The following is a 24,629-nucleotide window of genomic DNA, read 5'->3' as shown; positions in this document are numbered from 1 at the left end:
ATTTTTTTTATAGATTAGGGTATTACATGTGTCCATGTCCCCCCATTGCCCCTTCCACTCCCCATACATGCCCTCACCCCCCAGTGTCTTGTGTCGATTGGTTATGCTTATATGCATGTATACAAGTCCTTCAGTTGATCTCTTACCTCCCTCCCCCGCTCCCCATCCTTCCTGCTGTAATTTGACAGTCTGTTCGATGCTTCTCTGCCTCTGTATCTATCTTTTTGTTCATCAGGTTATAATGTTCTTTATTTTCCATAAATGAGTGGTATTTCTCTTGTTTATAGCAACTTTATTTATAATAGCCTCAAACTAGAAACAAGCTACATTTTCTTTAATAGATGAGTTGTTAAAGAAACTGACACATCCCTACCAGGCAATACTACTCAGCAATATAAAGGAAGCACTATTGACACACGCAACAATTGAATGAATCACAAAGGAATTATTCTGGGTGGGGGAAAAAGCCATTTTCCAAAGGTTACATTTATATAACATTTTGAAATGACAGAGAGAACAGATTAGTGGTTTCCAAAGGTGAAGTAAGAAAGGGGTGGGGAAGAAGGAAAGGTGATGTGTCTGTAAAAGGGCAATATGAGGGGTTCCTATGGTCAAGGAATGTTCTGTGTCTTGACTGTATCAATGTCGGTGTCCTGGTTGTGATACTGTACTATATTTTTACAAGATGTTACCACTGGGTAAACTGGGTAAAGGGTAACATGGTATTGCAGGCAGAACTATAATTATGTCAAAATAAAATTTTAATTAAAAATACACATTAAATAAAAATATTCATGTTAACACTCAGTAAATTGAGGGTGATATATTAGAGACAATGCTATCAGATATATCACTGTTATGAAGTAAATCTTCAAGTCATATGCAAAATAGATTATGTATTGGGTCGGCAGCTAAGTAATTGCGGGTTTCACACATATATGGCTTCAGTTGAATTTTTAGGTTTGCAGACGCAGTACAAATGTAAAACACATTTTGTTATTTGATAGTTGGCTATTCAGCTGTTAATCAGTAAAAAAAGTTTTTTGATCTGTTTTGTAGTTTTTGTTTGGCGTTCGTTGAAAAATGGAAAATCAAAAGGAACATTTTCGTCATATTTTGCTTTTTTATTTCCGCAAAGGGAAAAACGCATCGCAAGCTCATAAAAAGTTATGTGCTGTTTATGGTGACGAAGCCTTAAAAGAACGGCAGTGTCAAAATTGGTTTGCCAAATTTCGTTCTGGTGATTTTTCACTCAAAGATGAAAAACGCTCTGGTCGTCCAGTTGAAGTTGATGACGCCCTAATCAAAGCAATAATCAATTCGGACTGTCACAGTACAACACGTGAGATTGCAGAGAAGCTTCATGTATCACATACATGCATTGAAAATCACTTAAAACAACTTGGCTATGTTCAAAAACTCGATACATGGGTTCCTCACGAACTGAAAGAATCACAGTTAACGCAACGCATTAGCAGCTGCGATTTGCTAAAGAAACGTAATGAAAATGATCCATTTTTAAAACAACTGATAACTGGCAATGAAAAATGAGTTGTTTACAACAATATCAAGCAGAAAAGATCGTGGAGCAGGCCAGGTGAACCAACTCAAACAACATCAAAAGCTGATATTCATCAAAAGAAGGTTTTGTTATCAGTTTGGTGGGATTACAAAGGAATTGTCTACTTTGAACTCTTACCACCCAACCGAACGATCAATTCTGATGTCTACATTGAACAACTAACGAAATTAAACAATGCAGTTGAAGAAAAGCGGCCCGAATTGACAAATCGAAAAGGTGTTGTATTCCATCATGACAATGCAAGGCCACACACATCTTTGGTCACTCGGCAAAAATTAATGGAGCTTGGTTGGGATGTTTTGCCACATCCACCATATAGTCCTGACCTTGCACCATCTGATTACTTTTTGTTTCGATCTTTACAAAACTCCTTGAATGGTAAAAATTTCAATAATGATGATGATGTCAAATCGTACCTGATTCAGTTTTTTGCTAATAAAAACCAGAAGTTTTTTGAACGTGGGATTATGATGCTGCCTGAAAGATGGCAAAAGGTCATTGATCGAAATGGGCAATACATTACAGAATAAAGTTATTTAGTTCCATGAAAAAATTGTCTTTGATTTTCTTTAAAAAATCCGCAATTACTTAGTTGCCGACCCAATAATTTAAGTGCAACAGTGAAGTTTAGCTATTTTTCCTCATTTCAGCAGCTCAATTTTGGCCAGGATTGCCAATAGAATGTGTGTACATAACTGGGTATTTAAAACATTCAATGTAAGTTGCTGGATATCTGACACTACAGTTACATTAAGTTCTGATTTCTATTTTCCCCTTTACTAGATATACTTTCAGCTAAAGTCATTTAACAGTTGGCTTAACAACCACTTTACTCACTATGTTAAATGATAAAGAAAACATTAGCAAACATGAGTTGTGTACCACCTTAATTTGACCACAAAATACTGTTTCCTTTTTACTTGCTAATTTATAATTCGAATTATTCTCTTCTAAAAAACAACAGAATCCTAAGAGATAATATGAGAGAGCAATGCAACTATAGATGAATATAACTGAGTATAATCTTATTAAATCTAATAATTATTAAACTAAGTTTTCCTACTAAAATTACAGTTGATCATGCAGAAGATTTGTAAGGCTTTCATCTCTCACAGTTCATTAATAAGTTATCTAGAAGCAATTTAAGCTACTATAAATAAATAATCTGCTACACAGAGGATTTAATAAAAAGCTCAGAAATCACTGTTTATTAATTTTACATTTGCTAAAAGCAGTTTAACAGAAAATAAAATAAAAGGCAAATTAAAACTTAAATCCCATTACACTGACGTAATTCAGTTAGCCTTGTCATAAAGCATGCCTAAGGGCCTTAGTAGTATCAAAACATATTCAAAAGGCTGACACTTGTATGCCTTAGGAAATATCAAAATGCAATGGAGTACTCTTGATATATCATTTTTTTTAATGTATTAAAAGTCATGTCTCTTAAATTCAAACACTGGTTTGAGAAAAGCTTAGTTATTCATTCTCCTGGGAATTTCTTTTTATAAACCCTATTTAAATGGATATTTTAGATAATTAATTTCTTAAGTGCATCTCCTCAATATTTCAACCAACAGGCAATTATTAACCATATAACAAATACAATTTCCCACCTAATATTATTAACAAAATATTATTAAAATAGATTTTCTCTCTTTCTGGGCAAGATAGGAGTTATTATCTTAAGAGATCTAAAAACATACTTTATATATTTTCATAATTTTCTTTCCTCTGATTTTATCTTTCTTCATCAATCAAATATATTTACTAAAGAAAAATACAATTGAAAAGTGAAATTACCCACTGTTGATGGTCAGTCTTAAATTGGTAAATAGAAATAGTGTAACCTAAACACTATATTAAAAATACACATACAGAAGTTAACTAACTTGAAGCTCCTAAGCCTCAATTTTCTTACATCATTAAATTTATATTTAAGATGTCACATTAATGCAATTGATGTTTTACTTAGAATTAAAATGTATATATTATGTATTTTAAGAAGTACATGTTGAGAACCAAATATATGCCAGACTATATAACTGAGATACATCATTAAACCAAAGTGATAGTTCCATCCTTCATGGAGCTTACACTCTAGTGACAAAGAAAAAGCGTAAATATCATTTAAAAACTCTCTGAATATTGGACTTAAATATATCGATATGTTTATAGCAATTCTTAGAATATTAGACTATAGAAAGTTATGAGAGAAATAGATATAAAATATTAAGGAATATTTTTAAATATTAGAAAATAATCCAATTAATATTTAGCTTCCAAAATTACAATTTATAGCTTACTTCTAATTAGTTTTTAAAAATCTACGCAATTCTTGATGAATTGTGTAATCCTCCAATGACAATATACATTTGAGTTAAACACAAATGTTTCTTAATGTGTAATAAATACTCAAGAAAATCTGATGAACAGATAATGTAATCATTAAATTTTATTTTAGTAGAAACAGACTTCAGACTATTAAATTTCATGTTCAAAACCAAATTATTTCTCATTAAAACAGGTATTCATCTGTTAAGTGCACATAGCTACATAGAACTTTTTATATATTGGACCAAAAATATAGCTGATACTTCAGAACACATTTCACAGAAAAGTGATTTTTAAGGTATAGATACATGTGTAACTAATGAAAAATAGTATTTATCTTTTTTATACACTATGTTTCATCTTATTTAGAAAAGTACTTCTTTAAATATTCTGACTTTCAAAAGCATGTTGTTTTGTTTCCAATTTTTATTAAGCACACATTAGTCTACAGATGTATTATAAAGCTGCACACCTGCTATTTATGTAATGTTAATAACCCATGTTATTTGAATAATTTTTAAAAGTTTTTTAAAAAAACTGAAAAACTAGAAAACTAAGTTGCATTAGAGTCTCAAAAATGGCAACCTGAGCAATGTACTGGCATTTAAAAAATGGTAAAATTAAGACTTAGATATGCTAGAAGCTAGAAAATTTATTAAATGGATTTTTTTTTTAATGGACAGGGAGGTAACTAGCTAGAATGTTGAAAGTGCCAATTGAGTTCTTTCAACTGATAATGATAAAGCTCTGTGTGGGAAAAATAAAGAAAATTCAGTGTAAGTACAGAATTTCTAAGAAATATAGAGTGGGAATGCAGACTTGGGAGAGAAAAAAATTTTCTCATTTCCAGTCTCTCCAGTCTTCAAAGTATCCTCAAAGAAATGGTGTTAGGGATCAAATCAAGACTATGATTCTATGAAAGTTTTAAGAGTTCTGGATTACTCAAGATCATGCTCATAGACTCCCTTAGCTGAATAAAGGGCTTAAAAGAATCTTAAGATTGTTATCCCACCTTAGCATATCACATCAGAAATAGAGGCAGGTGAATCTCAGAAATTATACTGGATGCTACTTTTGGAGTATAAAGATTCATAGAAATTAACAATGTTTTTAAGAGAGTTGTCCTGGCCAGAGAACCATCAGCTTGGATGATAAGGACCTGAGATAGTTAAAAATGAAGAGCAGGCTCTGAGCCGTCAACTTTCAATAAGCAGGAAGCAGGTTAGAAATCTGCTTAGTCCAAATATGCCCAGGCCATGTCTCATGGGGAAGGAGAAAACTTTCAGGTGACCTGGAGAACTATGGGTTAAGACAACAACTCCCAGGTAGAATTGGTCATAGTCAGAGGACATGCCCTTGCTTGAAGTCAGAGGGCTTGTCAGATGAATTTCAGTACTGCTGTGAGCCAGGAGTCCTAAGGTGTCTCCCATTACTGCTCTCACTGAATGCAGTTACCCTGTCCCCATTTCACTGTTACTCGTGTGCTCGGAGGGGAGGGCAGTGGTGATGGATAAGTAATTTTTATTTTTAAGGGTCTGGAACGAAGAGGAACCACTTGAGAAAAGCTGCAGCCTAACAGCTTCTTTCACATCTGGACCAGATATACTAGTCGATCAGGAATTTGTGGATGTAGATACATATACACATGACTTATTGAAGAAATGCTCTTCAGAAATAAACCTATGAGAGAGAGATGGAAACAAGATAGAGAGTAAAAGAGGCAAAGTGGGAGGGTGGTCTTAGATGGCCTTATGTACTATCAGACTCTGGAATGTACATCAGACACACAGCTGCACACCTTGAGACATTCTCTGGAGAAAGGGTCACCGATTAGCAGCCAACATGCAGCTGGGGAATGGTTGTACCTTCCAGGAAAAGGAAATAGAGCAAGGCACAGATCTTCTGCACCATGTTTATAATTAAAATTTTCCATTTGCAAAGCGTGTAAAATACATTACGCATTAAAGATACCATGTACTAGTGATGCTTGCTTTATCATTATGATTGCAACTCTATCATTTGAATATAATTAGTCAGAATGACTCTCACATATTTTTATAAAATGCATTGCCCTTGTATTACATGCCATGTGTAATAATTGTTAACACTGATTGCATAACTAATATGTATCAGAAACATGTGTGTTGAAATACAAAGCTGAACTATATGTAATTTCTGCCCAACAAAAGCTCCCAGTTTAATACCAGAGACTAACTTCAGGTATCATTGCAAAGGCCCTAGTATTTTATTTTATTTTATTTTTAATTTTATTGATTATGGTATCACATAATTGTCCTCATCCCCCCATTCCCATCCCAAACCCCTCCCCACATAAGGCCCTAGTATTTTAAATTGCCAACAAAGACCTATTCAGGCTGAGAAAATTAAGAAAGCAAAAGTACTTTTATGGATGATACTATTAATATATTCAATTAAAAACACTGAAGTTCCCAAATTACTTCACCAAATGCAAGTCAATCGAGAAGTGAGAAAAGCTTTATGAATAAGTTGTGTTTGCATGACATACTACAAAAATCATTTTACTAGTAGTTATCAATTTTGCTCCTTGCTAACTTACACTTGCTAAACAAATGGTGGATCCAAGCAAATGCCCAGAATTCAGTGAACACCAGTAAAACATTTTTAAACAAATATTTGTTGAGCATTTACTGTAATAGTGTTCTTTTGCTATGTCACAAATTACCACACAGTTGGTGATTTCCTACATATTTATTATCTCCCAGTTTCCACCAATCAGGAATCCATTCACAGATGTCCCCCCTGTCTGAAATGTGGAATGTCATGCTGCTTTTATGCTGATTGAGCTATCAGACTGTGGGAAAGAAAACAAATTGGAATGAGATACAGTAGAAAGTTATGGACATGGCAGATGGTTGCACCTCCTACTGGTGTTTATACCGCTATAAAACAAAGAGCATATATGTCTAGGTTCTCACTAGAGTCGAGTTCCCATAATAGAGGATCTAGACTATAAGGGAAAAAGGCACAAAAGCATGGGTTTTTGAAGTTGCACAGTCTTGAATTAAAGCCTTTGAGATTTCTAGAATATTTTGATTTTATATTTCTAGAACATTTTGAGTTTATATTCATATATGGCATCCTGGTGAAGACAGTGAATCTTGGACAGTAGAACCTGCTCTGTGTATTGACAATGCCCTGCACTCTTTCCTAGTGATGGCCTGGTCTTGTTATATATTAAAATCTCCTGATAAATTTGAAACACTACATCCTTACAAAAATTGTCACAGCTCCTTAAATTCAAAATGTCTTTTGTTTGGTCTCTTACAATGACTTATTTTTAAAAAGTCACCTGTATGTAAATTTTAGTATTAGTATTCATCATATATAACAACCATCATTTGTTATATCTTAGAAGCATACCTGAACTGACCTTGAAATAAATGTTCATCATTTTGTAAATACGTTTCCTATTTTAGGGAGAGAGGAGGGGAGTGAGGGAGAAAGAGATCTGTCAGCTGCTGCTTGCACGCACCCTCCTGAGGATATGTGTCCAGACTGGGAACTGAACCTGTGACCTCCTGGAGGACAGCTGGATGCTCAACCCTGGAGCCACAGAGGCAGGCCGCATTTTGATGATTTTCATGGAATCACTTTGACAGCATTTCCACCCACCCACTTGATGCCTTATGATGACACTGATGAAAATCAAGCTGTAATTATCCAAACAGCAAAGGTTGCTGCTAGGCAATATACAGTATTTGACAATTAGTCAGACAAAACTGTCATTAATTATGAAGACAATCATCTTGTCACCTCCGTTGTGAGAGCTGAAGCAGAACTTCTTGTTCTTGCAAACATTATGAACAAATGTTTCATAATGTTTCGAAGCCTTACCTATTGCTTGGTAGAGGCAAATAGCAAGTTTCATTATATAGTCATTTTTTAAAAAAATGTTTCTAAAGGGTTCGCAGGTTCACAGAATATAAACATATACTCACATATATATTTATATTTCATATATACATAACATAAATATGAACCATTTTCTTTATCCAATCACATGTCAAAGTACGCTGGACACTTGGGCGATTCCTCTACCTTGGCTTTTGTGAATAATGTTGTGATGAACATGGGCATGCAGATATTGCTTCCTATAGCAATTTCCTTTCTTGCAGGTACATACCCAGAAGTAAGCTTTCTGAATCATCTGACAATTCCATTTTACTTTTGTCAGGACCCTCCAAACTGTTTTCCATAAAGGCTGCATCTGTTTACAATCCCTTCTAAGGTATATGATGGTTCCCTTTTCTCCGCATCCTTGCCCGTCTGTATTTCTTGTTAATAGACATCCTAATAAACATGAGATGATATCTCATTGTGGTTTTGATTTTGCACTTCCCTGATGAGTTAGACTGGGCATCATTTCATATTCATATTGGCTATTTGTATGCCTTCTTTGGAATAATTTATTCTCAGGTTCTTTGCCCATTTTTAAATTGGGTTATTTGTTTTTCTGCATTTAAGTTGTCTGTGATTGACAAAGCTCTGCTGATTGTAATAAATAATTCATATTTATCCAGTCTACAGTCTGATTAATTGTTGACCACCAGAAGACTACAGACTCGAATTCTGTTGCTGATTCCTACCTTTAAATTCATTAGGGCCTCCTCCTGGAACCCCAATGGGATCTGTGTAAATATGGGGATCAAAGGAGCCCCTGGATGCTCTCTCTCCTTTTCCTACTTTGTCCATTGGAAAAGGTTTGTGATGTGCCAAAGTGAAAGGGATAGTCAATTGCATCAGAGAGCAAGTTCTGCTCTATTTGCTGGGCAAGAACACAAGTCATCAGTATGGGGTGTAGGCAGTACAGCATGAGGGCTTCTGAGGATATTTGGCCATTTACATCCAGATAAATTTTAATTGTTATTTGGCTTTGTTGACTAATGAGTTTGCCAACCACTGGCCTAGGGGATCTAACCCTGTGACATCTACTTCTAAATCTAGTCCCAGCCAATCTTTTGGCCTAAAAGCTGTAATATCTAAGTCATTCACATTTTCTATAACCAATAACTTACCTGGGTAAGCATGACCTGGACTATACACCTTTCCCAGCCCACATTGTAAGCCCTTGCAATTTTCCAGAGCCCTAAGGCAAATATAGAACCAGTACATGATAGCTATTAAGTGTTATGACAGTAACAGGATGTTGCATTATTCCATGTACGAGAGGCCTTATCCAAAGGTTAATTGAGACTACATTATCCAAACAAACCCCTGTAACACACCAGCAGAATAATCTCCTTCTCCTAAATATTGCAGAACATTAAAGTCAAAGGCTGTTAGCCGAATTTGAAGACAAGAGTCAAATAAAAAAGAGGGAATTGTGAGAGTGAACCAGAGATTTTTTCTGTCAAAGAAAGGAGCTTACCGCCGTCTTGGGCTTCATCATTTTTATATGACCTTCAGACTCTCAAAGGGCCACCAGTTTGGGCTCCATCTTGCCCCTCCCCTTCCTCTGAATTAGCCAATCGTGCAATAATGGGAACCCAAGTTCTGAGCCCTGACCAATCAAGTCAGAGTTCAGAGTGAGAGGCAGGGCAAACCCCATTTTAGGAAATAAAACCCAAACAGCTTCTTGTTAGGTGTGCTTTGTCCATAATTTCTAACTGGCAGGATCAGCCTTCTGCACTGGAGTAAATTTGCCTTGCCAATCCAGTTTCAAGTGTTTTCCTCATTCCTGTGACTTTGTTGAGAGCATTTCTAACACTGTCTAAAATCAATAAAAATATTTTTTAACTGGAAGCCCCATGCACGTATTTGTGCACTGGTAGGGTCCCTTGGCCTAGCCTACAGGGATCAGGCTGAAACTGGCTTTTGACATCCCCCGAGGGGTCCCAGATTGTGAGAGGGCAGTTCTTGGGTGTTGTATCCCAGAATCAGGCTCCCTCCCCCTCTGGTTCCTAGTGCATCACCCAAGAACCTCCGCTTCTGCATTATGCATCTGCCCCCAGGTGATCAATGTGCATCATAGCTACTGGCCGGTCAATTAAGCTTTTATATATATAGATAATAATTATTATAATAATCATATGTTGAAATGATAACATTTTGGATATCTTATGTTAAATGAAATATAGTTTAAGTTAAACAAAAAAAGTAACAAATGAACAAAAAAAAAGTAATATATTATCAGTTCCTTGAATTGCCCAATAGTCCTCTTTTCAATATAGTTAGTTATGTGGGAACATTGTGGAAAGAAAATTAGTGATGTAAGTAGACTCATCTTCCCAAAAGGTGCATTTGTCTGAAAAAGTCCTTGTATTTCAAGACTTAGCCTCTCTTACTACACTTGGAAAATCTAGATGACCATGTACCTAAACCTGAGCTAACTTTCTGGAAAATGAAAGTAACACATGGATTAGATCTCTGGTGACCTCAGCCACTCATTCAACAAACTCATGAGTAAGCTGTCCTAAATTATCCATTGGGGCATGTGACCTGTTGGTTGACTAAAAATACTAGAGTCAAACAGAGATCAGATAAATTAATCTAAACCAGAAGAGCCATCTGGTAATAATTATAAGCAATAATAATTATAAGATCACTAAGTTTGGGATGGTTTGCTATAGAGCAAAAAAGCTTATGCAATGGATCATCAATAGCAAGAACGGAATGTAGTAAAATGATTTGAGAAGCTTTAAAGAAAAGTTGAAACATTCACCAGATCTCTAGCACCAAGAAACTGTGCATGGGGAGGAAGGCTGTTGAAGAACTAACAAACAAATCTCAAGAGCACAAACAATTCAATGGCTGCTGCCAGAAGAAACCAACTCCCAATTAGTAATAAACGGGGGGGCGGGGGGGGGGGGAGCGATAACAGAGTGTTCAGCAAATTTGCTATAGGCAGTCAAGAAAGAGGAGAGGTCACCTGTTCCCCATTTCTATCAATCCCATTCCATCACTGCAAGAGGTAGACCATACACCAACCATCCCATGACGAAACCTATATTTCTAGATTGGTATTTGGAGACAGAAAGGAAGAAACAAAGTATTTTGAATCAACTATGAGATTGAATGGTTCACAATATTATCTTTCTCAGTGGGATCTTCATTTAATCAGGGGAAAAGAGGTCTGTTTTCTGGAAGAGTCGTTTCAGAGGAATGCCTAATGTTTGAGTGCAAAAATCATCCAAAAACTGTCTTTTTTTGTTGTTGTTCATGGTCATGAAAATAAGTTCATCAAAACTAACAGACTTAATGCAAACGGAGGTTTGATATTTTCTCTACAATTGAGATGGGAATCTTGGTTAATATTGCCTGGCAGAACATATTGTGTGTGGGAACATTTCGAATGAAATACAATTTACTTATAACCTGTAAGTTAATTAGTAACATATGTTCTCAAAAGAACAGAAAACCCAGTGCTATGGAAACTAGATTTATCTGGATTAATGAATTACATATGGTAATCTCTTTGTTTTCACTTTCTTCCTCTCCTCTCCTGGCCACTCCTGAAGGATTTCTGAAAAGTAATAAAAGAAGAAGGGGAAGATCCCTCAAGGCACTTAACGAGAAAATAAAGTTTTTCCTCACAACACACTAGGATCTTTTTTTCATTTTGCTAATTTTTCATCTCTTTATCATTGACAGAAAAGTGAAAGAAATTGAACAAATTAATGACTCCCACTTTTCTACCACAATAGACAGCCCAGGCAAATAACACCATTCTGTTGAGCAAACCCTGAAGTAGTTGTATTCCACAAGTGTCAGGTTCAATACATTTAACATTTACTAGACTGATCAAGAGTATGAGCATCTTATGCACATGAGTATATATTTTCTATAAGGATACGAACAACTAACAAACTCATTCACTCATACAATAAACCAATATTTTGTTGAAAACTTCTTACATATGTATTGAAATTAAAAAGATGGGTATGATGACAGCACTGGATCTCAGAATCTGGTGTATAACACCAGCATATAAACATCATTATAAAATTTTAAACAGTCATTATAGACATCCATTTTAAAAAATAAAGAGGTGGTGAATGTTAAGGGTAGAATGTATAGAATTGGTTTAACCAGTAGTTAGGTAAAAGCAAAGTAGGCACTCAAGAGATGTAGGAAAACCTATAGTTGTGTGAAATACATTCAGGGTTTGGAGAACTATCAGACATAGCTAGAGTACTCTGGCTGTTAGAACTGTAGAGTCACCACATACAATACTTTGTAGAGACCAACATCTGATGTGATTTAGTGAATCAATTGAAATATTTGCACTACATGTTGCCTCTCATCCAGAATCTTGTCCTAGTCAGCATCACAAGACTTATAACTGATATCCATAAAATAAATGACACATTATAATAATGTGGCAACCATGTCATTTATTTTATAATCAATTGTCATTTCCTTAACTCTGTTAATGAAAAGGATTGTTTTAGACCAAGTTATTAGTTTCCCTTTCATCTAATTTTAACATTGGGCAATATCAGGATTTTTTAAAATCTAACTGGGGGTTGAAATCTTGGGATACAATCTTTAAAATGGAGCAATGATTGCATAATGTTGGTTAAAATATTTACAGTGTCCTTCTTTAATTGTCTTCTGTCAGAGATTTCTTCTCTATCTGCACACAAACAGATTGTAGATGGACTTAAACCAATCTTAATCCTCCCTTTTCAAGCCAATGAAGGCATCCTATTTCTTGGTTTGATTGAGCTTGCCAGGAAGTACAGAAAATCCTGGCAGTCTTTGTGAGAAAAATGCTGCAGGGGAATTCAGATGAGATAAATATAAACTTATTAAGTTCCAATCCATTAACAAACAAAATGTTATGCATTTTATGATCTATCCTAGTTGTAGATTTTAGATTGGCTGACAGTTTCATTAACGTTGTCATAGGGATACCACAGGGCGTGTGGTTTAGAAGTTAATGACATGGACCCAAGAGCCCAGTTGCTTAGATCTCTATCCTATTTTATCCACTTATTTGCCCAGTGAAATTGGATAAGTTACTTAACTCTGTGTGCCTTCACTATCTACACTAATAAAAGAGAAAGATGCAAATTGACTGTACCTCTGTGATGCCCACCAGCCAAGCAGGAGTATACAAATTAACCCAACAAAATGGTGGGTTAATTTGCATATGCAGGCATGAAGTAAAGACTGAAGACTGAAGGCTCTGCTGCGGCCGAAGGCTGAAGGCTTGATTCGACTGCGGCCCAGGTCCTGGGTGCCAGAGGAAAACCGGTGCTGGCAGCAGGGGAAGGAAGGCCTATTACATGAATCTTTGTGCAACGGGCCTCTAGTCTTATTTATAAAAAGGAATAACAATATCATAGGACTGTTACAAAGATTAGAGCTCTTGGAATAGCATTTGGCACACAGTAAGCATTGTGCTTGTTGTGTTAGTTTATGTATGTGTGTATGTGTGTGTGTGCACGTGCACTATTACTACAAATAAATTGATTTAAAATATACACATTATCTTGTAGTCTTAATGGGTCAGGAATCTAAGAGAGTGAAAATGGGTTCTCAGCCAGACTACCATCAATATGCTTTCTGGGTTGTAGTTTTGTCTTAAGGCATGGCAGAGGAAGTATCTGTTTAAAAACTCACATTTCCATTGGCAGAATTCAGTTCTTTGTGGTCCTTTGTGTTAAGGGCTGTTCTTATTGGCTGTCAACCTGAGGTTTCCCTCAGTTCCCGGCCTGGTGGCCTTCCTAACTTGGCTGTTTGCTTTACCTAACCTAACAAGAGAAAAATCATCTGCTAATGGTCATTATGATTTTATGTAACATAATCCTGAAAGGAATCCTGATCACTTTTGCCATGTTCTACTGGTTAAAAACAAACCATGGGTTCTGGTTACTTTCCGAGGGGAACGGTTAAACAGGTGTGAGGACACCAAAAGGCTAGGTTAACTGGGGATCATGTTACAGACTATTGTTCATGTAGTGTTTGTTTAACAAAAAACTTATTTCCCCAGAATGATGTTTATAAAAGTAAATAAAAAAATTACTCTGCCGGTATCTAGGCAGTTTAAATCATGCAGGTCATGCTCCAGCCACCTCATAGCTGCAGTGAGAGCCAGTTCTATGTGTCTCTTCCCAACTCTACATTCAATGACATAATATTCCTAGGTTGACATCAGCCATGGTTGGTATATTTACAACACACAATTTGACAAATGCTATTAGAATGCCAGTGGCTAAACATTTACCATTTCATAACTTTTTACATTTTGTAGATCTGACTCAACTTCAGTGATTGGCATGCTTTAACTTTATCTGTATTTGCTTGGAAACATCTTATTTAAATCTCAAACAAGAATCGAGAACAACATTAGGTAATATCCTAACAACAAATTTCCAAATCTTTTACCTTAACATTTTATTTAAAACAAAATAAACTCAAAGTGTGGTTCACTCACACATTTAAAAAATATAGATACTAATTATTTAACTTGCTAGATACCTTTAAAACTCCAGGCCAAATTCACTCTCACAACTGTTGGCATATGTCTCTCTAACATACGTTCCTCAAAAACCATGTTTCTCAAAGTATCTTGCAGAAAGAGCAAGTGTGCCTTACGTCCAATAATTCTATCCCTGTGGGATATATATTCTGTCACTGAAGAAATAGCACATAATAAACATTTTACAGAGACCATCCATCTCTCATGTTTAAATATCATACACCAGTTACCAGTATGTAATCTCAACAAATATATAATCATGTTCATGCTATCAATTCTCAGATGAGTCTAGTGGCAACTGTAGCATAATAACAGTTATTATTATCTAATATCATTAATTTTATTAGCATTATTTGTTTTTAGATATTTTATAATATCTCATATTCTGTTTCATTATTTAGCAAGTCAATTATTCTTGAATCATGTGGTGGGGTGTGAATTAGAAGATAATGATCCTCTAATATCCATTTTCTATAATGGATATATTGAGATTCATTTATGATTAAGGTAGCAGATTGTTATTAACTCCTAAAATCTTTGCTGATCAAGGAATTTTTTAAAATAATTTTTGTTGTTTTGCTATGGAGTTTCAATTGAATATATGTCCAAAAAACTATCCTATATATTAAAAGGCTAATATGCAAATAGAGTGAACTGTGGAACAACTGAACAACTGGTCACCATACATGCACTGACCATGAGTGGGAGTGCATGGAACATGGTAGGCGTCGGCCGCAGTGGGATGGTGGAGGTGAGCATGGTGCCAGACCAAAGAGGGGCACCAGTCGCTGTCATCGGGCGAGCCTCTGGTGGTTACTGAACAATCTTTGCTCCTGCGCTGCAATCCCACCCGATGCACCTGCTGCCAGCACCAGGCCAGCCCCACTCACACCTGCAGCCAGCACTGGAGCTGCCATTTGCACCAGGCACTGGTCCCAATTGCTCAGTGCTGTCAGCAGGTGCAAGCGGTTGCTGACCCCGATTGCCACTCAGGGCTTTTCCACTTCCCCCTGCTCCAGAGGGGTAATCAAGGCTGGCAGCTGCCTCTCGCACTCACTGCTGGTAGCGGGAGTTGCCACTCGCACCCGCTGCTAGGGCCGGCCTCAATTGCTCTGCACCATCAGTGGGTGCAAGTGGAGTTGGCACCATCAGTGCGTGGGAGCAGTGGCAGCAGGAGAAGAGCTGCCAGCAGAGAGGGGACAGGGCCATGAAGGAGGGGCTGGACTGGAGCACAAAGGATGGGCCGAGATCCACCCCTGTGCCCACTGCAGCCTCGCAGCCCACAGTTCCTTTCAAGGTGCATGAATTCGTGCACTGGGCCCCTAATGAGTATATAAAGTTTCTTTCTGAAGAGAAAATATGACAGCCTGGATCAGAAATAGCCACTCCTGTGTTCAGCCTCCAGATGGAAGTTTAATAATCCAGTATGGGCACAAATTCAAGAAAAGCTCCCAAATTGTCACAACAAATTGAAAAGTTTCCTCCCTCCTTCTGGCCTAAGAATTTACCTTAAGTAAACAATATAGAATACTGTCACAGACTGCAGCTATAAAAGAATTCCACCATGGTTTGGCTGTAATCCAGCACTTTCCTAAAGCTCACTTTAGAATTTTGATTAGAGAGAGAAATTAAAAAAAAAAAAAATCTAAGGTAGTGTTTTCAAATATGACTGAAACAGAAAGAACAAGCTTACTAAAAACTAGTGGCCCATTGCAGAAAGATTCCTGCAAGAACAGGGCTTTCTACCACCTGAGCGAAGCCAGCCCAGGCGGGCTTCCCTCCAGCTGCTGCCACCGCTCTCCTCTGTGCTTTTCCTCCCACCACCGCCTCCACTGCTACCCCACGCTTTCCCTCTGCTGCCACCGCCGCCCCTCTTTCTGCTTTCCCTCCTTCTTCCTTTAATGCTGTCTTAAATCTTCACTCAGGGTATGCAAATTAACCTCCATCTTTGTTGGGTTAATTTGTATACTCGCTTTGATTGGCTGGAGGGCATAGAGGAGTGATGGTCAGTTTGCATATTTCTCTTTTATTAATGTAGATAGGGACTCCTATGTTCTAGGCCAGACATATAAAATCAGAATCTTTAGACAAGGCAAAATCTATTTATCTGAGAAGTGTTAGAGGAGATCTAGAGGAGATTGCAGCTTGCTTATAGAAGCATTCCTAAAAATTACAGGAAAGTCTACAGTTAAGTAAAAAGAAAGCAAAACATCTGAATAATTTATTCCTTGATCCCGAGGTGGGGGGTCCTGAAATTAGATTATTCTTGTGCCCTTGGTATTATATGAAATGTCCATGTGAAGGAAGTCTTCTGCATATTTTTGCTAAATCCATAATCACATGTACTATTTATTACTCTATCCAATGTCTCTTGGTAAATACCATTTATAATTTAGTGGCTAAATACTATTGATTCAATATGTAGCAAATATAGGCAAAATGTAAATATACTCTACGTCAACAATGAAAACCTCTGTCTACTAGTAAATGGATAGTAGAGGCAAGATTTCTGTAACCATAACTGGGAAGGAACTAGAAAGACGAAATATTCAGATTAGCTATTTTTCATGGATTGTGTTTCAGCTCCTCTTCTATATCATTATGTGATCCCAAATGTCTAGAATTGAGTTGTGGTCTAAGAATGAAAGTAAAATTATATTTCTACTTCCAAGCATATACAAGTACTAACTAAATGTGTATTAAAGAGCTAAATGTAAAAGTAAAATAAAATAAAATCTTAATAATGTTTCGTTGGAAAGAGATTTTTTTGATGAGGCATAAAAAAAGTAAAGACCTTTTATAAAGAAAAATATTAATATATTTGTATGTAAGTATCCATAAACTCTAAAAAAAAATACCAAGAAAATTATGAGACCAACATGACAAGAAAATACAAAATAAGCAACAGGTAATTCACTGGAAAAAAAACCTAAACAGCCAAGGCACACATGAAAGGAGGATTCATATCACTATTAATTAGGAAATTGCAAATTAAATACATGAGACACTCTAGTTTGGCATAAACAAATAAGTAAATGTAATAATATCAAACTATGACAACTGAAATAAATTCTAGTATTAATGTACCTTTGCAAAAATAACATTTGCAATTATCTTCATAGTAATCAAACTTGCCAGTGAAGTAAATACATATTTTTGAAAAGAAACTCCACTAAAGGAATACATATAAAAAGTTGTAGTATGAATATTTCAGAATTATCTTATTCCCTTATGCTGTGAGAACATGAATGCACAAACCGCTTATGAGACAACACTTTGATTTACCCTATACCGTAGGAACTCTGGAAGTGGATGTTTCTGGGTTTGGGATAGCTTATCAATGAGGCCAAGTATCCAACCCTCCGTCTTTCTGCTCTGCCATTACATCAGCTCTCATTCTCACCTGTCATCTCATAGGAAAATACATGTATCGGTTCCTTCAGAGTCACATCCATCAATGAAAAAGGAGAATCAAAGAAATGTCGCTAAGAGACTCCTCCTCTTCAGCCTTATTCTTTTCATCCAGCACAAAAGGTTTCCCCAGGAAACCCAGCAGCAAATCTCACCATGATTCACTGGCGAAAACCCAGTGTGGGTAGCCAGGCAAACAAGCGTCCTAGCACCAGAGAAAAACATTGGGATAGTGAGTCTATGGCTAGCTCACCCACAAGTCTCTGCTTCTTGTAGCACAAATTAGAGATTAAATTATCCTTTTTAATTGCTATAAACTGAGGAAATTAACTACATCATTTAAAAATATCCATTTCTTTTCCACTATTTCTTTTAATATTGAATGTTTTAGAAATATTTTAATACAAATTCATGGGATCATACAAATGATTTTTAATCTTGTTTAGAACATCCCCACCCCAAAATCATCAAGTTTGAATAAAGTAACAGCACACACCAGACAATCATTATGCTTTTCTGTGATGGTCAGTGAATAAACATATAAAATTTAAAACTTACAGTTTAATTTCTGTTTTAGTTTTACTGCTAAGGTTAAGGAAATTAAAAGCCAGCATGTTTATGTTTGCTTCTACACCATCTTCAGTGTGATTAAATGGCATGCATTTCAATTAGACAGTTTAATTGTATTCTGCATATCAGTATTCTTAAAACTAACTCTGAAGAAAAGATAAATATTTGAATTAAGGGTAACAACAGCAGGCTACATTACTAATTAATGAAGATACTGTTAATAATTATGACCATGAAAGAATTATAACACAAACAGACTGGAACAGTGATTTAAATTATAACAGTGTGATCTTTGCATTATTAAAGTAATTTAGCAATTTTCTTCATAATTTTTTTTTCTTTTTTTAAGTTGACCGTAAAGACCAACCATAGCACTTACCAATGACTCCTGAGCTAATTTTTAAAAACTTCTATATTTAATTACTCCAAAATATAAAGATAATTAAGCATAAGATTTTATAAAAATTTAGGGGACTATCCCAGCTGCATATAAAAACATGCAGAATAATTATTAAATTATTCTGTATATTTGGTCAATTTTCTTCATGAATACTTTATATACTTATTAATATTAAACTTTCATGGTTTAGGGTTCACTTGGGATTTTCCTCTACACAAAATCAACTTGCCCATTCAACTGTGTTTGCCTTACAACCAATTATTTAACATAAGGAAATACTGAAAATTAGAAAACTATATAAAATGCTTGGAATTGGCTTTTACTCATCAGGTATACACAAAATATAGTAGCATGTATAGATGTGTTTATAGAGCAAAATCTTTTGTGTATATTCATAGATTTAGGGGTGTCGAACTCAATCAGAGAAGGGGCCAAAATCTAAAATCCAGCCTAAATCGCGGGCCGAATGGTTTACTGAACAGTCATAAACTGACAATGTCATAAGCTGACAGCGGAGTGCAGTGATGACAGCGCGGTGCGGGCCCCATTGCAAGGCCTGGCGGGCTGGATTTGGCCCGCGGGCCTTGGGTTTGACACATGTGGTTAGATTCATCAATAATTCCAGTTGATGTTTCAACATAGGGAACCAGGATGGATCGTAGGTACTTATACCTTCCTTGGTCCCTTCTCCCATTAAAAACATACACAAATATTCAAAATTATGTTTTATAACTGCATGAATCTAAGATGAATATACTGTATACTAATACTTTTTTTTTAACCAAAAAGAGCATTATTTTCTTCTAATTTTAAAATCATTTTATGGATCCTTATAAAGAATACTCCTGATGCTGTGCCTACAGCAGAAGTTGGCTCTGGGGTCAAAAGAAAACCTACCTTTTCTTTGAAATAATTTCTATTTCTTTTTTATATATTTTATTGATATTTTACAGAGAGGAAGGGAGAGAGATAGAGAGCTAGAAACGTCAATGAGAGAGAAACATCAACCAGCTGCCTCTTACACACCCCCTACTGGGGATGTGCCTGCAACTCAGGCACATACCCTTGACCGGAATCGAACCCGGGACCTTTCAGTCCGCAGACCGACGCTCTACCACTGAGCCAAACCGGTTTCGGCTGAAGTAATTTCTATTTTTAATAGGAACAGAAAAGATCTACAAACAATCAGAAAACAATGATTACATACCTATCAATAAGTACCTTTAAAAATAAATGGACTAAATACTCATCAAAAGATAGATGGTTACCTCCAGCTGCTCATGGGCCTACACAATAAAGCCAAAATCTATATAATTTTATTAACCAATGTCACCCCAATCAATATAATTTAAAATAAATTATATGAGGCTAAGAGACTATCCAACCATCCAACTTGCCTGTAGGTATGAGGCACACTGACCACCAGGAGCAGTCAACGCAGGAGCTGCTGAGTTGCAGTGACTTGGCAGCAGAGGTTGTTGAGTGTCGCACCAGTAACCAGAGAGGAGGGAGCCCAAGTCCAGGATGCATCACCGGACAACCACCCTCTCCCAATTTGGGACCCCTTAAGGAATGTCAGAGAGCTGGTTTTACCTGATCTCTGTAGTCCAGGCCAAGGGACCCCCCTGCTGGAGGAACCCCTCTCACTCTGCAAATGCCTTTCGAGCCATGGCATCGCCCAAGTGTGGCCAGCCAAGGAGGGGCAGAAGGAGGTTTGCCACAGGGTGTGTCTGGCCTCTATTTCCCAGTCCAGCTTCACAGGCCACCTTCTAATTAATTTCCTTTCAATATGCAGGAAACCGTACACTGGGGCACTAGTAAATTATAATACTGTTCAATGCTGCTATTATAATTCTTCATAGAAACTAATTATAAGACATATGAAAAAAAAATCCTGATAAAAAAGTGCTTGAATTTTAGATATTAAGTGTTAATATATATCTTTTGTTAAAAAATTCAGCCTATGGATTTAAACCTCTGATCGCCCAACACTTATTACCTGATGCCTTATTAAAGATATTTTTATTTAATAAATATAGTTTTGGCAAGATTTAAGGTATGTTTAGAGCAAATGAAGCAGTTTCTAAAATACTTTTAATAGTATAATTTTAATATCTGCTTTCCAAAAAGTAACAAAACATGAGGAAAAGCATTAAACAAAGAAATTTTAGTAAATAACACAATTTAGTACTTGTAACAAATTTGAAATCAACAAGGCAACACATATTATAATTATTTTGATATGCAACTGAATGTGTTTGAAATAAATGCTAATTACAATATTAGCCATTATTGGACTTTTACCGTAATCATAGGTAATTAGCCTTGTGATGAGAAGTAACAATATTTACTGCATCGTCTTTACTATTTGTTCATGCTACTAATTTTTTATTTTGAAGAGTTACACACTAATATAATGGTTCTATATTTTACTAACATTATTTTTATCTTTGAAAATGAAAAACTGTATAATATTAATTCACTCAATTCAATAAAAATAATTGCAGGATTCTACAGTTCTTTACTGTTTCAAATTATTTTTATAAAGATCTACACTCTTAACTGAACAAAGTCCTCTTGCTCAGATTAAAATGACTTGTATCTTATTGGTGAGGAGGAAAATCATTGTTTTTTAATTTAGAAAAAATTATTCTTTTTAAACATAACTGTTTCCCTTATTAATGTTATAGGACAAACTATGAAATTTGCAATATGGGCCTCAAATGGATATATACACTAGAAGGTTTAGAATAAAAACTCAAAATATTTGGCATAAAGTTTAATTAAATTAAAATGTTATATATCAAGTTAGAGGAAAGCAAAGTAAAATTGTTTAGCATGGGTGCATCATTTTAATCCTATTCTCCTTCCACACACAGTTGTACAAGCACCTACCATCACCAAGGCTGACGTTCACAAGTATCTTTCATGGGCACTATAGGAGAATGTTCCTCAACTTTTTAGTTACTTTAGAAAGGCTGCCAAGAAGCAACCCTAAATACATCTATTAATTATACTCTCCAACTGTAGAAACAAATGGGAATGTTTACACCCAGTGCAGTAGAGAATACTTTTTAGAACAAATAGAGCTTATAATGACCGCATTGTTTAGAAAAGCTTTGTAAAAATTGCATAAACCATCTATGTCCAGCACTTTCACAGAGAGCTTCAGAGACAAAAAGCATTTTATATCTTTTGTTTATTCCACTTAATAAAACTTTTGAGAACATCTTTTCTCTGTCTCCCTTTCCATTCTCTAAACAATTTCACCAGTTGTTTCTTTTAAAAATATATTCAGAATTAGCAATGATCTTAGCTTACTTCCCACAACTTCCACCAGAATTATCCTTTTAGCAGCATTGCCCTTTCATAAGTGCAAAGATTACATTTTTGAGAATATACAGTGGTTATTTTGAATATAGCCTAGAAGGGAAAAAAATAAGCATTAGTAAAGAACAATAGTAGAAAAGTCTAACATTGGATGCATTTGCTGACTGTTCCAAGGCCACATTTCAGATATCACTTAAAAACAAGACTGGCTTTGCTTCAGCAGACTTTAATTAATTATTTATACCTTTGGATTATAGTTCAATTATATACTACAGACAGATGATGTTTCTATTATATTGTATTCACTTATTGTCATTAAAAAGTTAAAAAGTTATTTCAACTGGCAAATTATTTAACCAGATGGTTCAAGAAGTATTTGATGGTATCTCATTGTTTTGATTTGCATCTCATAGATCAGTGTTTTTCAACCTTTTTTGGGCAAAGGCACACTTGTTTCATGAAAAAAATCACGAGGCACACCACCATTAGAAAATGTTAAAAAATTTAACTCTGTGTCTATATTGACTATATATAAAGTAATTCTCTTGAATAGGAATCAAATAAACACAAAGAAAGTATTTTATAATTACTTTATTATGAAATATTAAGTAAACAAAATAGTGAAAAATTATAAAATTCTTGTCTTGTCTGCACCTACGGCACACCAGGCAAAAAACGGTTGAAAAACGCTGTCATAGATGATTAGTGACTTTGAGCGTGTTTTCATATTTCTCTTGGCCTTCTTTATATCCTGTTTCAAAAAATGTCTATTTAGGTCCTTTACCCATTTTTTGATTGGATCATTTATCTCCCTTTTTTTTTTTTTTTTAAGTTGTATGAGTTCTTTGTAAATTTTGGAGATTAACCTCTTATCTGAAAAAGCATTGGCAAATATGTTCTCCCATGCAGTATGCTTTCTTATTGTTTTGTTGATGGTTTCTTTGCTGTGCAAAAGCTTTTTACTTTGATGTGGTCCCATTTGTTTATTTTCTCCTTAGTCTCCATTGCCCTAGGAGCTGTGTTGTAAAGATATTGCTACAACATATGTTTGCTATTTGCTGCCTATCGAGTCTTGTAGGAAAGTCCTTTAGCCATTTTGTGTACGGTGTAAGTTGGTGATCTAATTTTTGTTTGTTTTTTTGTATATCTGACCAAATTTCCCAGCACCATTTATTAAAGAGATTGTCCTGACTTCATTGTATGCTCTTGCCTCCTTTGTCAAATATTAATTGAACATAATGGCTATGGTCTATTTTTGGATTCTCTGTTCTATTCCATTGATCTATATGTCTGTATTTCTGACTGTACCAAGCAGTTTTGAGAACCATGGTTTGGTAATATAGCTTGACCTGTCAAAATGGCTATCATCGAAGTCTTTTTTTATTCCAGATGAATTTTTGGAGAGTTCATTTTAGGTCTGTGAAATAAACCACTGATATTTTAATAGGGAGTGCACTGAATCTGTAGATTGCTTTGGGTAGTATGGGTATTTTAAAAATATATATTTTATTGATTTTTTACAGAGAGGAAGAGAGAGGAATAGAGAGTTAGAAACATCGATGGGAGAGAAACATTGATCAGCTGTCTTTTGCACACCCCCTACTGGGGATGTGCCCACAACCAAGGTACATGCCCTTGACTGGAATCAAACCTGGCACCTTTCACTCTGCGGGCTAATGCTCTAACCACTGAGCCAAACCAGTTTTGGCTAGTATGGGCATTTTAATGACGTTGATTCTACCAATCCATGAACGTAATATGTTCTTCCATCTCTTTATGCCTTCTTCTATCTCTTTTTTCAGTGTCCTGTAGTTTTCTGAGTATGGGTTTTTTATCTTCTTAGGTAAGTTTATTCCTAGGTATCTTAATTTTTTTGGTGCAATGGTAAATGAGGTTGTTTTTTCAATCTCTCTTTTTTTCTAAGTTCACTATTGGTGTATAAAAATGCCATAAATTTCTTGGTGTTAATTTTGTATCCTGTTACATTACTGAATTCATTTAGTAAGTCTAATTATTTTTTTATGGAGTCTTTAGAGATTTTATATACAGAAATCCTGAGAAAGAACAAAGTAGGTGGAATCTCAATACCAGATATCAAGCTGTATTACAAAGCCACTGTTCTCTAAACTGCCTGGTACTGGCACAAGAACAGACATATAGACCAATGAATAGAATAGAGAACCCAGAAATTGACCCAAACCACTATGCGCAATTAAAATTTGACAAAGGAGGCCAAGAGCAAACAATGGAGTCAAGACAGTCTCTTCAATAAATGGTGTTGGGAAAATTGGACAGATACATGAAAAAAAAAATTGAAACTAGAACATCAACTTACACCATACACAAAAATAAACTCAAAATGGATAAAGGACTTAAACACAAGATGGGAAAACATAAAAATACTAGAAGAGTCCACAGGCAGCAAAGTCCCATATGTTGAAGCAATTTCTTCATAAATACAGGTCCTAGGGCAATGGAAACTGAAGAGAAAATAAACAAATGGGACTACATCAAAGTAAAAAGGTTCTGTACAG

The sequence above is a fragment of the Pipistrellus hanaki genome (assembly GCF_964339955.1).
Source record: "Pipistrellus hanaki genome assembly, chromosome: 4".
Lineage (NCBI taxonomy): Eukaryota > Metazoa > Chordata > Mammalia > Chiroptera > Vespertilionidae > Pipistrellus > Pipistrellus hanaki.
Note: the sequence above shows the minus strand (reverse complement) of the source record.